This window comes from Argiope bruennichi, chromosome 3 (assembly GCF_947563725.1).
Source record: "Argiope bruennichi chromosome 3, qqArgBrue1.1, whole genome shotgun sequence".
Lineage (NCBI taxonomy): Eukaryota > Metazoa > Arthropoda > Arachnida > Araneae > Araneidae > Argiope > Argiope bruennichi.
This window is the reverse complement of record NC_079153.1, coordinates 2,409,810-2,426,019: the sequence shown is the minus strand read 5'-3', so window position 1 is coordinate 2,426,019 and position 16,210 is coordinate 2,409,810. Positions and strand designations below refer to the sequence as shown.

Sequence of the window (16,210 nt, the reverse complement as noted above, 5' to 3'; positions counted from 1 at the left end):
ACTTTATCTTTGCATGTAAGATTTGGCGATTTTACAATGTTCGCCAAATGGTAATCAAATCACTATGAGAGTGAGAATGATACTCCTTGTCTCTGATAACGAAACGAAACTTGCGTGAGAAAAATGTTGAAGATCCTTACCACGTTTCAGACGAGTGCTGAAAATAATAAATATAAAGTGTGAGAAATTTGCTTTAAAAATGTATTTATTATAAAGGAACACGTTTATCATTTTCCTACACGGAAGACATTTATAAAAATTATAATTCTGATGTACATAATACAAATTTAATCAAATAAAATGAATTATAATTTTTAGTTTTATGAGAATTTAATCTTTATATCTCTTACGGTTTAACTTCATTTAACAAAATGAAAAAAAATACATTAGAAAGGGCTTTAAATTCAAATTTAAATGGATATCAATAATGTTTAGTTCTTGTATGTTTATGTATATACATTCCACAAGCTGATACTTGAAATGAGCTAATGTATTTTTTACGTTAAAGCTGTTCAAAGAAGGTTTTTTTTTTTTTTTTTTTGCAAAATAATAAGCGTTTCTGGCTAAAATAAATGATAGGAATCATATTAATAATTTTAAAAACAGCTACTGGTTAATTCTCAAGAGAGAGAAAAAAAAAACATTTTTAATAAGAAAATGTTGATAATTACTGAAATTCCTTCAAATCTGAAATATATTACTTCATTTTTTAGCTTATTTACTGTCAGATTTAACTATACATAATCCAATGTACCACAAACGTCATTTAAATGCAACATTTAAACGTGCTACATAAAAAAAGATGAAAATAATAAAAAGGCGTTAGAAATTTTTAAAAAAATGAATACAATTTCTAAATAATTCTTTTTTAATATTTCACAATATGCATAATATGGTCACATACATTTAACAAAAAAAAAAAAAAAAAAAAAAAAAAAAGAATAAACTAATTGCAAACATTTCTCTATCTGACATTCAGCATAGTCAAGACTGTTCCGCATTTCTGAAAGTTTGTCAGCAATTTTTGTTCATTTGTATGTAACTGAAATTTAAAAAAAAAAAATGTTTTGAGAGATTCAATTAAATAACTTGTAGGAATGTTGCTTTTTTCAAAATAGATATTATGATTACTATATAACCATGAATTGAAGAAAAATAGTTGTAAAATATGGTTACACAAATGCTAATACACATTTAAAAGCATTTTTTTTAAAGTTTTTATGAAAGCAGTGACCAATTTAATTTTATAATTCAGATTTATGGTTGCTAAAATTTGCTTAGCTTGTTCTTGATCGCTTACTCACAAGAGCATATTGAACTTCAAATTCTATTGGATATGTAACATTTACTACTGTACTAAAAACCTTATACTATTCTGCTTTTTGTGCAATGCATCTCTTAATTTTCAGTAATCTCAACAAAAACGGGAACTTAAAAAATGAAAGTGTTTAAATTTCAACTAATACAAAAACTTTCTCATTCAGCATTGTTTATGCACATTATAGATAACATTCTTATCTAATATTAATTAATTTCACTAACATTGATCCTTATACATACAATAATTTATTACATTAAGGAGTAACAAGATTTAAAAATGGATACACTTTCTAAAAATTATAACGCTATAACTTCCGAAAAAATTACAGCACAACATTGATTTTTGCAATAAGATAAAACTCAAAAAATTATCTGTTTGATGATATCAATGTTTCAATCTACAAACTAAGTTTCGATGTTTAACGAGTTTTTAAAGAAATATTTTAACTATATTTTTCAACAATGTATTTCGCACAAAATAAAAATAAAATTTAATCTGCACGAGCATGTCAATGGGAAAAAAATTAGCTTTCATCAACCTGTTGCCATCACATTGACAGAAGTTCAAATTAAAAAAATAAATCAACTATTATTGTAAATTAAATATATAAAAGTGTACATTTCAGCAAGTGTCTGTATGAAGCGAAAAGATTTGAAATATATTTTCTAAAAAGTAAATGGAGGAAAAGATTTCTATAACCTTTTACAATATCTATATTATTAATTAAATCAAGCAATTAAATTTAAGGCAAACATGGTTTAATACATCTATTGGATAATCACTGTAATCAGCGCCCATCAGTTAATTTTAATCAGGGGCAAGCATCCACTAACAAAATGGTCTAAATGAACTAAACAATTCTATTTTATGTTATTTGAGTCAATAAATGCTCCGATGAATTAAGAATTTTAAATTTTTACATAGGTCCTTTACATTACTCTTTGTAATCCTTTTACATGTTTACCCTTTTACATTAACCTTTGAATCATATTTAACACATTTTTTTGAGACATCAATATTTTAACACTTAGCAATCCGATCTCTCCTCTCAGGAACCATTCAAGGCAGTGCGTCATTTTGGCGTTTTATTATTTTATTAAATTTTGACTGGTAAAAATACTTAAGAGTGGTAAAAAATATGTAGATTAATTTTCTGGGAAAATTCAACTTAAAAAAATTTATATATATTAATTTTTCTGAGCATTGAACAAGTTCTCTTATTCGGCAAATATTTATGCATCTAATTACTTTTCGGAGCGCTAAGGGTTAAATAAAAATCTTTGAACTTCAATCAACTAAATCCTTCACTAAATCTAAATAATTCATGAAATTTGAATATCACTCTTTTATAAAATCTTTTACCAGGATTTCTTAGCAGTGAGAAATCCATTGATCTATGGTTATGAAAATATTGATTGTTCTAATATTGATATGTAAAAACTGACAGATTTGATCGCTGAAGATAAAAAGTTTATTTATTGAACTTGAGTTAAGAGTTGAAGTGTCAAGAGTATTTCGCAGAATATGACTCCTTAGCACAAAAGGACTGTGTAAAATTTAAACTTTATAATTTTTTCATAAGAACATTTATTGACTGAAGTCAAATAAAATATTTTCATTTGCTTCATTTAAATGTTTTGGAAGTAAAGCTAAAAACTGAATTTTACGATGAATTAGAGAAATTTTTGTTGAGTAATTCTTTAAGATGTTGTATAAATTACAAAAATTATTCTGCATTGCATATACAGCTTCAATGCTGAGCGACTCTGCATTCAATTTTCATATTCAAGAAAAGATGTGCTTGGTTTCAGTAAAAAATGTTTTTATATTAATTGCAGTTTAACATTTCCACTCTAATTTAACATGCAAATTTTATGAGCTCTAACAGAAATTAGTAAGTAATACAATGAACAGAACTGTTTAAAACCTACATAATAGTATGACTGAATTATATAGCTATCAAAATCTGAAACTTTGATAGCTAAATGTTTTGCAGAAAAAGCTATTAAGAGATCAAATTACATAAAATATATAATTGAAAATTTTAGAAATCTTTTATACTGGCGAACTGCTGGTCACCAAAGGCGGCTAGTTTCTTAATAAAGATATTGCTTAGTGAACTATTGTACTATATGTACACACACATACATTTTTTCCCTTTTAGGAGTATAGATAATAACGATTTTCAAGAAAATTCCTTCAGAAATATGAGATTGTTCAAATGTTAGCAAATAAAACAGCTTATATCCGTACTTCTTTTTAAATGAATTTAATTCCGCTATTTATTTTTCTGATAAAAACAGTCTTACTTTTCTATTAATAATAGAATTAATTATCATTTATTGCAAGATATATGAATAAGAAAAATGCATCTACAAGATCTCATAAATACAAGATCAAATAAAATTTTTACAAAAAAAAAAAAAAAAAAAATACTGACAAAATAGCATCTGAATTATATATATATATTTAAAAAATACAGTTATAAAAATATCCAGAGGGGAAAAAACTAGGACAACATTCTAATTGTGTGTGTTTTTTTTTTCTGGCCCTGCACTTGAAAATAATATTTGTGATTTTCATTCTTGTATTTCCACCTTTATTTAATTTCCAAAATGGAAATTTTTTAGCTTTGATTCCTTTGGAATAATATTTTCAGAGATATGCAGAGCATTTTGCTTCAGCAATTCCATTATCACCCATTAGCCCGACCGGAAATGCAGCTATGCAGATCTGGGTTTACGAATAAACCGTCACCCCTCTAGATGCGCGTCAAGTTTTCTTGCCAAAGGTCCAAATCTCAGTAAACCTACAATGCAACAGGGGTAGGGAATAATTTATGGAGCGCAAATACCCTATTCCCGTGTTGAACACGGACTACCTTCATCAATCAACAGAGTCCGAGATCTTATTTGTATTAATTTAATTATATCAATCAATTTTAAATTCGTCAAATTAACGAAACTTAAGTTCAAGAAATAATTATAAATAATTATTACAAAATCGGAAGTATTAAGCAATAATACAACGAAATAATTATTATTGATGTAACCAAATGAAATAGTAATAAACACACAATGAAAAAAAAAAATGCATTGATATTTGGACGAAATTTTTTATGCATGCTAAAAATCATGATATTTAAAGGCAATTATTTTTATTTCGGTTATGCATAAAACGAATTAAAATTGAAATTATTTAACGTATTTAACTAAAGCTAATATCCTTACTACTAATAAAGATGAAACCGTTAGATCAATACCGCTCTCCATTGGGCACTGGAGCCTTCCATGGAGGCAGCAGCAGGTCCGGAGGCAACAGTATTTTATTATTTGGTATGATTAACCAATAGTTGCTTGTCTTTCTTTATTAAGGGGATACAGCGGTCTCGAAAAGAATGGGTATTTCTGTAGTGGATCTAAAGCTAACATATCTGGCACAGATATACATTGGAAAGTGACATTTTAATTAAAAATTAAATGATATTTTAATGTTTTTATTCCAAAATTCTCTTGAAATTCAAAAAATTATCAGACCAATAATACCAATTTAATTGTTGTATAGTTGTTTGTCTACTTTAAATTAATTTTTAAAAATAATTTTAAACTTATTTCACAACAATATATTTTATTGTTGCATAGAAATTTGAATTGCTTTCATTGTTGCAACAAATATCTCATCCAGAATTTTTCTTTCATTGTTGATGATGAAGATAGTTTTATTTTTCCATAATGAATAAATTTCTGTTTTGAGTATACCTTTGAAAAACTTTTTGAAATTTTCTTAAATTTAATTAATTTAACTTTAAAAATAAACAATGATGAAAGCTTTTTATAGTGCTCTCATTTTTAAATAGCTTCTACAAGAAAATTTTATATTATTTGCTTTTTAACCATTTCCACTGCAAATTGAAATTTTAGGTAAGATTATAGAAAGTTAGGGAGGTGCATACTACAATAAGCAGAATAATGCAAGACTTCTAAAATAATACATGTTGCATGTCAATCAAAATTTGAAAAATAATTTGCTATGGAAATCTTTAAAGGTAGAGGAAGCAAATAAAATTTTTAATTAAAACTTTAGCAATCATATAATCAATCTTGGTTACAAACTAGTCTTCCAAGACTGCTAGTAATAAATGAATAACATTATCACCAGAGTAGGTTATCTTGATGTAAGGGAAATTATCTAAAAGGTAAATTTATTTGAAGAAATGAAAAAAAAAAAAAAAATGGACTAAAATAATTGAAGAAATAATGAAAATGGACTGTATTTCATCGCTACAAAAGAAAGATTTATATCACAACTATTAAAATACATTTTGTACTCATTTTTAAACAGAAAAGCAACATTAGAATTACTAATTTGATATAATAATGAAATTGATTTTATTTTCATTATGATGTTGTAAAGCACAGTGGAGAATTATGCACAAAACATTTTTTAAAAGATTACTAAAATTAAGAACAAAACCGAGGTACTAAATGGTACCATTTGAAACACCATGATTGCTACAATCAGAACTTTATATGTGTTCATATTACATAAACTTTAAAAGTTACAGTGCATATATTAAAGATTTTTGTACCAAATCGACTTCATGATAAAGCATATAACAATCTATGGTGGTAACATCATAAGGTTCTCTCATGCGTGCATCACATACCGCTAAACAATCTTTATGAATTTTATAAGGTTGCATGCATCCTATTCTTTATTAGTCGCTCCAATGCTCAGTGAAAGGACATTTTCAAAGGTGAAAATCATTAAGAATAGATAAAGAAATTCATTGTCTGAGGAAACTTGGAATCCTATGTACTGCTTTCAATTAAACCTGACTTACTAAATGATTTAAATGCAGAAATAATTATTGTAGGCTTCCAAACTCATTTACAGAGCATAAATGCATGCTGACTTGCTTTTGAAGTAGTGAATCATATGTAATGTACTTCTGTACATAAGGGCTATTAATCTTTAACAGTAAGAAGAGTTCTAAAATATCTAAATGGTTGTTAGTCTGCACTTATTCTAGGCTTTGATAAAAAAAAAATTAAAAAAAAAATCTCAAAATAACAATATAATTTCTAAATATCAGCAAACTATATATGCAACAAAAACTATTTTAAAATTCAATGCTAATTAAAATTTTTATTTAACATTTTTTACTTCCTTAAATATGTATAATGTTAGTGTACTGTAATTAGTAATATATCTAACATATTTTTTGATGGGAAAAATTGTGTTAACTTATTAATTTTATCATGTATATATACTTGTGTGCAAGCGAATAAAACCTCCCATTGCCATCTGGCAACCACTATTTTCAGATTCAGTCTCTCACTGCCTAGAGTGGCTCTGCCAGGGAATTACAATCGGGATGCACTTTGCCTAGTCTAGGAAAATGTCTTATTATGAAAATATAATTTTTAACTAAACATTATCGATATAACTTATAACAAACATCAGAAAATTTATATAGAAAGAATATTTTTGATTAAATAGCATAAAATTCAAAAAGTATAAATGTAAAACATGTCTCAACCTTTTTTTAGAAATTATGTAGAATTACATGTTAATATTCATTATTTTAATATTATATTTAATCTTCATTTTAACAAAAGAAGATTTTTTTTGCTTCTTTATTTTAATTTAAATGATTATTATAAAATTCTATATTAACTTTACTCAAAATAATTTTGAACATTTTGCTGATAAAATTGCTCCGGAAAAATAAGCTGAAATAAGATGAAAAACTATTATGCAAATCTATAGATTACTATAATGAAATTTTTGTTAACTTTTTAAAGCCAGATTTATCACCATCCTATTCATTAAAAAATAGAAAGAGAATGTATTTGCTAAAGGATTGTGATTGAAGCAATTGATCAGAATAAATTGCACTTTTGTTGACAAATATTTCTAATATTCCTATTAAAGTATTCCAAGTAAAGATCCAACCATTCTTGCAGGCAGGCAGACATAATTTTTCTTCTTGATATCACTTTCCATGTTTCAATCCAAGAAATAATATCTTTCCAAATTGCAAAATGTAATTGTCCTTTGTAACTGCACAGGATTCTTTCTCCCTCCCATATTTCAATGTTCCAGAGTTAATTAAATCTAATATTATGTCCATTTTCCATACAAATCCAGCAATTTCAATTATTTCATTTATACTTTTAGCAGGCAAGTGCAGCTGACAGACTTAGAACCAAAAGAAATGAACATATCTTAATTCAGATCAAATCATGCAACATCACCTTCTTCTTCCTTTTTTTAAAATGTTTTACATTTTTTAACACAAACATCACTCACAATTCTCTTGTGTGAATTCTTATTATGAATAAATAAATAATTTAAATGATAGTAAATCCAGAGCTAATAATTTATAAGAAACTCACTTATAAACAATTTTCCTTCCTAGTTTAAAGTTTGTATCAATAAAAAAGTTCAAATTATTCCATTTGGCCTTTTTTAATGTGCTATTAAGAAAAATAACAATAACATTAATTGCATAGTCTAATTGAATATGAAGTAATTAACATTTAGATTACATATATTTGAAATATCTCTACCTAAGTCTACAAAAGTGAAAAGAATCATTTAAATAATAAGTTATCAATATATGCTTGAATAATTGAAGTAAAAAGTTTTTTTTTTTTTAATTAGATTTTGAGATACAGAAGTAAAGAAAAAACAATAGTATTAAATAAATTTTGAGAATTTCCTTACTTGGTCTGGAAGTTTCTTCACATTCTTTTTTTTCGAAGTCTGTCACATTAATGTATAGTTTTAGTTAATTTTCTACATTAAGAAAATTTCCAAAAGAGAGAAAATTGCAATTAACACAGAAATAAATATCTGTAATCAACTTCAATCTGTTGAGATAGGATGAGTTAATTATTATTATTATTTTTTTGAATATCTTTGGGTGAATGAATATCTAAGTGATTACTTCACAATATTTCCTTCATTCTAATAATTCTCACTTTTTGCTGCAAACTATCAAAAATATAGCTATGTGTTTATGATACTGAGCAGAAAATGTTATGCGATTCTTTTTTTAAATTTTTTTTTCCTATTATACATGCTTGCATGTGTGCAATAAATGTACTGTCTAAAATAACTATGGTGAAAAATCTATTGAAAAACAAATAATGGTAGCAAAGGAGAATTATTGTTGTTTTTTTTAGAATTTTTTTAAAAAAAAGAAAGAAAGAAAGGGATTATGTGATTTAAAACAAACTCTAAAATGAAGAAGAAGTCCAAGAAATAAAGAGAACTAATTATGTCATTTATGCTCTAAAGAGTCAAGCTACTCTAAAATGACTGGGCAATGTAATATCTACAGTATAGTAAGAAAATCTAGTGAAAAAAACAACAACTTTAGAATGGCATGAGAAAAATATGACAGTATTATGTACATTAAGCTGTCACTCTCAGATTTACATGTATTACAGTGTTCAGGGGTTAAATCAAACCAATATTTATAGGTCAGGTAGAAGACTACAAAACTTAAAGTCGATAATAAATAAAAAAAAACATTTAAATCAAAAATTACGAATTGGCGAATGACTACAAGAGAAAATGCACCTAATTGTCACTTTCTTGATTAGATGTCTTGTCTAAGGAGCTTATGTATTAAACATTACACAGTCCAAAGGAAAACTTTTCCAAAATAAGAGATATCCTCAAAACACAACAATAGATGAAGTGTTAGGCATTCCCTGGGAAGAAGAAAATATTTTTATTCCACTAACAAGTTGTACTGAAGACATCAAAGTTAAAGTATTTTATTCAAGGGGGGAAAAAACTAAATTTCAAGAACAAGACTCTTATATCTAGAGAAGTCCAAATCATGTGGCTAAGGATTATTTTCACTGAATTAAAAATACAAGAAATGATATATTCAATCTGAAAAATAAGAAAAAAGATTCATTACCATTTCAACTAAACAATGAAATTCAGCTTTTACTAAATATCAAGAGCAACTAAGTAATTTAGTCATCATGAAAAAATAAGTGATTTTGTCATCATGAAAAAATAAGTGATTTTGTCATCATGAAAAAATAAGTGATTTTGTCATCATGAAAAAATAAGTGATTTTGTCATCATGAAAAAATAAGTGATAAATTATGGTTACTAGGCACTAAAGCTTCTTGTCATATGGTCAAAGATAGTGTGTGATTTGAAGAACTAAATCTTGAAATATAGAATATTTATTTAGCTAATTAAAGATTTTAAGATTTTGTGTGAAGGAGTTGAAAACATGAAAGCAAAAACTGCAAACAAAAAAAATATGATAATTCAATAAATTTAACTATTATAAATATGTTCTGTTTCTCAAGTAAAACACAACTTACTCTCTATTACAGGTTTAATGGATAATGATTGCAAAATTAAGCCTTATATTAATTGCAAATAGATATTTGATTAAGATAATAAGTTAGTTACTACAGAATATAAGAATAATGGTAGATTAGAAGCATATTTCGAATCATTGAATACTATTGATTGCTACTTTTCAAATCAATTTACTAATAATTATGAGATTTGGTATAACACATTATGTAACAAATCTTAAGTATATGCCAGAAAAGGAAACAGTATTTTGATATTGGAAATTAAATTATTTCAAAAGCAAAACTTGTGTCATAAAAAAATAACCAGAAAAAATCATCCTAATGTTGACAAATATCAAAGCTCTGAGATTTTTTAGTTGATTCATACCATTTTGTATAAACTGATTCAATCTGATTCATTTGGAAGCAAAAAATGGGGGGGGGTGATTTTTCTGGCTTGTATTTTACATATTTCTAAAAAATATATATAAGTGATGTATTTAATATATCCATTCACTTTAATGTCAAACATGAAAATCTAACTGGTAAAAAATGTAAAAATTTGAGAAATAATAATAGCTTAGAATTTGTAAATGAACAATTTGATAGTTAGCTTGCAAACTAAGGTATATTTTATGAAAACATTCCACAGAAATTCTGAAAGAACAAACGATATTCTTCTAAAAAGAACTATATCATTGTTCTGTGAAAATAAGTTCCATTAAAATTTTGTGCCAAAGCTATTAATTATAGTATTCAGGTATCAAATGTATCACCTACATATATGGAAAATAAAAAAAAAATTCTTGAAATTTGGACGAGTAAAAAAGCAAAATTAGATTATCTTAAAAAATTTAGCAGTTTGGTTTATTCTCATGTTACAAAAATAATGAGAAAAAATTTGATGTATAAGGAGGACATGATATAAGGTTAGAATATGTTAGAGAAAGGCAGGATTATCAAATATGATAATAAAAAAATAATTACGGAAAGATCAATATAAATTCAACAAAATTTTAAAAGAAATAATTATTTTTTTTAAAAAGCAAGTGAACATTTGGGATATAAATTAACTGTTTTTCAGAAATAAATAAAATTAATTTAAAAAATGAAATCTTACTTAGAAATTCCAGTGGAATGTGTAACAAGTGAAAATAATAACTATCCAATATCATACCCTTACTCCTAATCAATGGGGTTATAGTACGGAACATGAAAACTAAATACCAAATGTAGAGTTTAAGAGTAAAGAGGTAAATCAAAATCTACTCAGATTTGAGTTTTTCTGAGCACTGAAACAAATATCAGCTAATAAAGCTCCTAATGTTCTAAATCTTATATAGATGCAATAGTGTTCATAGTGGTACTGGCTTTGGAAAATGAAATGGATTCATTAAATGAACTTGGAGTTTGGGAAATAATACAGAAGCCTGAAAAAATAAAATTATTAAAGAAAAGAGTACATTTTTTAAAAGCAAGGTAATATTGAAGAAATAAAATATAAAGCAAAACTTGTTGCAGCTACTTTTAACCAGGTACTGATTTGACGGAACCAATGTGAAGTTCTTGACCTCCAACCTCTGGACACAGAAAATGATCATGGCATAAAATGCTGTGGTAAAGAGGATTTAAACCTATTAACTGTATATGGAAAGTTTTAACCAGATAAAATATAAGGATTATTCAGCGTTACATTCTCCAATCGTAAATATAAATTTTCTAATTATTAATTGCACTTGCACCAAAATTAAATTTATAAAGTTCTTTAACATAAAAACAGCATATCTGTACAGTTATCTACAAAAAACTGTTTAAATGTTACATTTAATTGAGCATGAAAAATTATGTGGTGAGGAAAAGGTTTGCAATCATTAAAAATATTGATTATTAAAAAAACATTATTTATAGCTTACTACAATCAGGTAGAAATTGGTACATGACTTCAAAATGTGAATTAAAAAAATTAGCTTCTGAAAATTTTCTTTTAATCAAAAATTATTAAAATTACCTTATGTATATAAGTATTTAGATGATTTAGTTTTTTTCTGTAACCTTATTATTCTGTAATAATTATGAAATGTGAAAATTGAAATTATCATTAAAAGAGTATTTGAAATGCACGAGTACAAATCCAACACATTATCAAGTATGGAGATGGTAAAATGAAATGGAGATGGTGTCAGCTTATTGCATTCTAACTATATTGATTCATTACAGGTTACACATCATCTAGAAACATGCAAAACTTCTATTGCAAAAGGAGAGGATATCCTACTGATATCACTAGATATCAGGGTTTAATTGATGAGCTTTTATATTTAGTTCATAGAACATACTTTGATATATCATTTGTAGCAACTTATTCTTTACAATTTAATCATAAACCAGAAATAAAGTGTTATAAATCAGCTAAAAGAGTATTTGATAGGTATAAAAGATTAGAAATTATTTTATGATTACTAACTTAGTTTTGGGTAATTGCAGAAAATGGTAAATCATTTTCCAGAGGAATAAAATTCATAAACAAAAATGTGTTGTTTCTCAACATATGAAGCAGAGTTATATACAATTTCAAAAATTTGTAAAAACATTATTTAAATTGTAAATTTATGAATTGAATTGGAATGCAAATAATATAAAGATACTGCTGCAACATTAAATTTGGTTACTCAAGTAACACTTCAATGGATTAAATTCATTGGGTCTTCAAATAAATCAAGACATATGATTTTACATTTTCATTCTGTGAAAAATATGCTGGAAGATAATGTAATTAATTAGAATATGTTATAATGAATCAGAATATATGTTACAAAAACTGTTAATGATTAAAAATTAAAATATTCTAATTGCACTAATTTATATATATTTTTTCAAGTTTTAGTATCTTTATGTTTCGTGTGTTCAGTATTAAAATTATTTTTTTCTAAATGCATCACTAGTAGGAATGATGTGTTTGAATCAGACAAGCAAAATATTTTTTAAGAATGTCTTTGCAGAAATGAATATTTATGGAATTACAGTAATTACTCCAATCGTTCTAACCACTCTCTCTTCTACTCATGAGCCCTTGAAGACGTACCTATGTGCTTATGATACTGGACAGAAAATTTTCTATGAACTTCTTTTATTCATCTTTTTAATATTAATTATGTAGGTTTGTGTGCATGCAATAAATGTGCTGTCTATAAGAACCACGATCAAGATATTATTGAAAAACATCAATATAAACAATATTCGAAATAAAAAGAATAATCAACTTTATTTTTAAGCAATTTGATTTAATCTATTTTTCATGTTTGGCTAGAATTTGAAATACATCTTTACTTAAAAGTTTTAAATTTTGTAAATTAATTATGGCAATACATTTTAATAATTTTAGAACTTAATTAATAAATTAACATTAATTCAAAGTAATTAGTAAATTATACTAAAAATAATTTCAGCCCATAATATTTATAATAATGAATCATAAATTAAAAACTAAAAAGCCAAAGATAATTTAAATAATTAAATAGCAGATCTACAATTTTATATTCTATTAAACATGCATTTTAAAAAATTGTATTCATTAAATTTAATCTTACATTTTTTGAATCCCTCTCATATAATTTTTTGAAGTGACTCAAGTATGCAAGGCATGGATCCATACAAGCTGTCTTCAAGAAAGATCCTTGTTGCTTCAGATTGTTATGAAGAGGATTATACTTTTCAATTTTTTTTTTTTTTTAGTTGTACCACAAAACAAAGGAGTTTTTCATTTCGCATTACTCTTAAGAAATGAGTTAGTTGGACCTGAAAATTACATCTCCATTATATTTATAACATAGAAATGAGAAACTATATTATATAATTCCAATTCATTTATAAAATACTAATAACAGTTTATGATATGAAATTCCTGTAATTTTTAGATTCAGTCAATTTGTTTTTTCAGTCAGACAAACAGTTGTAAAATTTTTCTAGTTTTATTTAGATGTAATTAATGAGCATAAAGAAATTTTGCTAAGCTTGGCTGCATAAAGGAAAATAACTTCTAATTCCTCTGAATGGAGAAGGATAATTACTTTATGTATCAGTTCCATAAAACAAAACTCTTCTGAAGAGAAAGTGAAATATAAACTTAACAAATGAAATTAAAAAAATATATATTATTTCAAATTATTTATTAATAATCTTTATTTTATCATAAAATCTGATTCAAATTTAATATGTGAGAAGTATTGTAGCATAGTCAGAAATATTTCTACATAAAATATAGTTCAAAACATTATATTATATTAAACTAATTCCGATTTTTTACAATTCCACATAACATGAAAATAAATGCTTGGTCGGCAAGAGGTGCTTTTTTGCTGTACAACAGTTATAAAAACCATCTACAAAATCAATATTGAAGGCATAAGCTAATTTATAAACTTGTTTTATCGCCATTTTATTCATTAAAAGAACTTATCATCTATCAGAATTGCTCATATGGAAGGACTGCTTTTACGTATTTCATTAAAACTGGGACAAAATCCTGACGTTCGCATACCATTATAAGTATACAGCTTGAGTGTTTCAAAACTCATAGGCAAAAATTTAAGGGGTGATAGGAAACACCTAAACAAGCAATTTTCACCATACAATGTATGGACAGAGAGCAAGTAGTGAACCGCAAGGAGATATCTGTTACTGTCACATGAAAAAATGAAACATCAAACGGATAGAACAGGTACTAAATAATTTCATTGCCAACTTGTATGGCAAAATTACAGAACCTGCTCAATAGAGTGACCATCCTTTAGTAATGCAGATGTTACACCTGCGATGTAGTGAGTGGCACACTTTTTCAAACATACCCGGAATTTCTCGGATTGCGGCAGCAGCAACAGAAATTATGGCAACTAGGTCCTCATCAGACATGATGGGGCTTCCTTAGACAAGACTTTTCAGATGGCCACACAAAAAAAACAAAATTTAAGCTCACCCGAGAGATCGGGTGAGCGTGCCGACCAAGGTGTGGGCACAACCCCTGACCAATCCATCGCCCTAGGAATGTAGCGCCTAAAGCATCTGTATCTGCAATCATAGAAATAATTTTAAAAAAATTCTGTACTGAAATAACTCAAATTATAAAATTTCAGAATGATTTAAATTTATATACCAAGACGAATTAGAAATATATTAATGAATGTAAAAATGGTCAGGATGTCGCCAAATTGTTTACTTTTCATATTGCCAACCTTAACTTTGCTAATCAAAACCAGACACTTTTTGATAGAGCCTTTTTTTTTTTTTTTTTTTTTTTAATTACAGCAGTCTGCCGTATAGAGTGGGTGGGAAACCTGCTACTTTGCGCCCATTCACGATATCAGAAAAATCTTCTAGAAATACCCATCCACATAATAAAAATTTTAAAATTATAAAAGTAATAATAATTAGTAGAAACTAAAATGCCACAACTTTTCTATACCAAAAACGAAAGTTATACATTCTTCATATAAAAATAATTCAATAAATTTAAGAAAACATATTCTATATAAACCCATTTTAAATTTTCTTAGTTAAATTTATAAATGAACAAAAGTTCGATTTACTTTAAACATTCCTGCTCTTCAAAAGAAAAAAAAATCTTGAATAATACACATTCAGGATTTTTGCAAATGCAGCATTTTGGATTCCTATATCTTAATGGCTTTTACGTATTTTTTTAATTTTCGTCATTCGAATACAAGTCGCTGATTATGAAAAAAAAATGGTACACAGAGAAAATAATAGAAATAAAAAAAACATGTAAGGAAAAAGAGTAGGCAGTTATAAAATAAATAAAAATAAAATACTGAAAGAATACATCTTGTCAAGTTTTATCTCAAGCACACAGTAGTCCGATTCAACAAGAATAATGATCTTGCGCTAGTTGGAAAAACAAGGCTTTACCAGTGATCTTTTAAACAACTAGAGAAACTCAAGCTAAGGAAAAGAGTCGGAGACTTTTGTAAAAAGCAAAAACGATAGGGAAACGACGCAAATCCTTTTGCACTGTAGGGCACCAGTACTTATTTCTTTGACTTTCAAATAGGGTGCATGATAAAAGGAAGTGGTCGTTACATCGCATTTAGGGCAAACAGGAGGGCATTCGAGTCCAATCTTAAAAAAGATAGCCCTTGTTGCTCGTAAACAAGAAGAAAGAGTTTCGTTTTCACGGAATAACGAGACTTGCATATTAGTCTTGGATAAGTAGTTGAATAAACTGAAATATTTTGAATTTTCTAGCTGGGTGCGGGATTAGATTGTTTGAGTGTGAAAAACAGCTTTAAGATCTTCTGTGGTGAGGATGCGTAGCAATATCCGATGTGCGAGCATCTTTAGGTGCATTAAAAGCTTATTCATTGCTGGCAATGTCAACATGAGTAAGAACCAATTTCAACCCAATAGTTTTACAAACTAATGTTGATCCAATTTGAAGCGACATCGTTGGGAATTAATTAAGACCCCAAATTATTTTAGAACTGACAGACTTTGAGGACAAATTATGTTTTGTTCCCCCGGAATGAAATATTCG

The 16,210-nt window shown here is 26.8% G+C and overlaps 1 long non-coding RNA gene across 2 annotated transcripts; it reads right to left on the bottom strand.

Moving 5' to 3' along the window:
- Window positions 1-914: 914 nt before the first annotated feature.
- LOC129964018 (uncharacterized) lies at window positions 915-15,524 on the bottom strand. Of its 2 annotated transcripts, XR_008784049.1 has the most exons (6): window positions 15,246-15,524; window positions 14,508-14,727; window positions 13,251-13,458; window positions 8,054-8,092; window positions 7,723-7,803; window positions 917-1,042 (listed from the first exon to the last, which is right to left on the bottom strand). It is a non-coding gene; the product is annotated as an uncharacterized LOC129964018 (long non-coding RNA). The 2 variants fall into 2 exon arrangements; XR_008784050.1 differs by lacking the exons at window positions 7,723-7,803; window positions 8,054-8,092 and having other exon boundaries at window positions 915-1,042.
- Window positions 15,525-16,210: the final 686 nt, after the last annotated feature.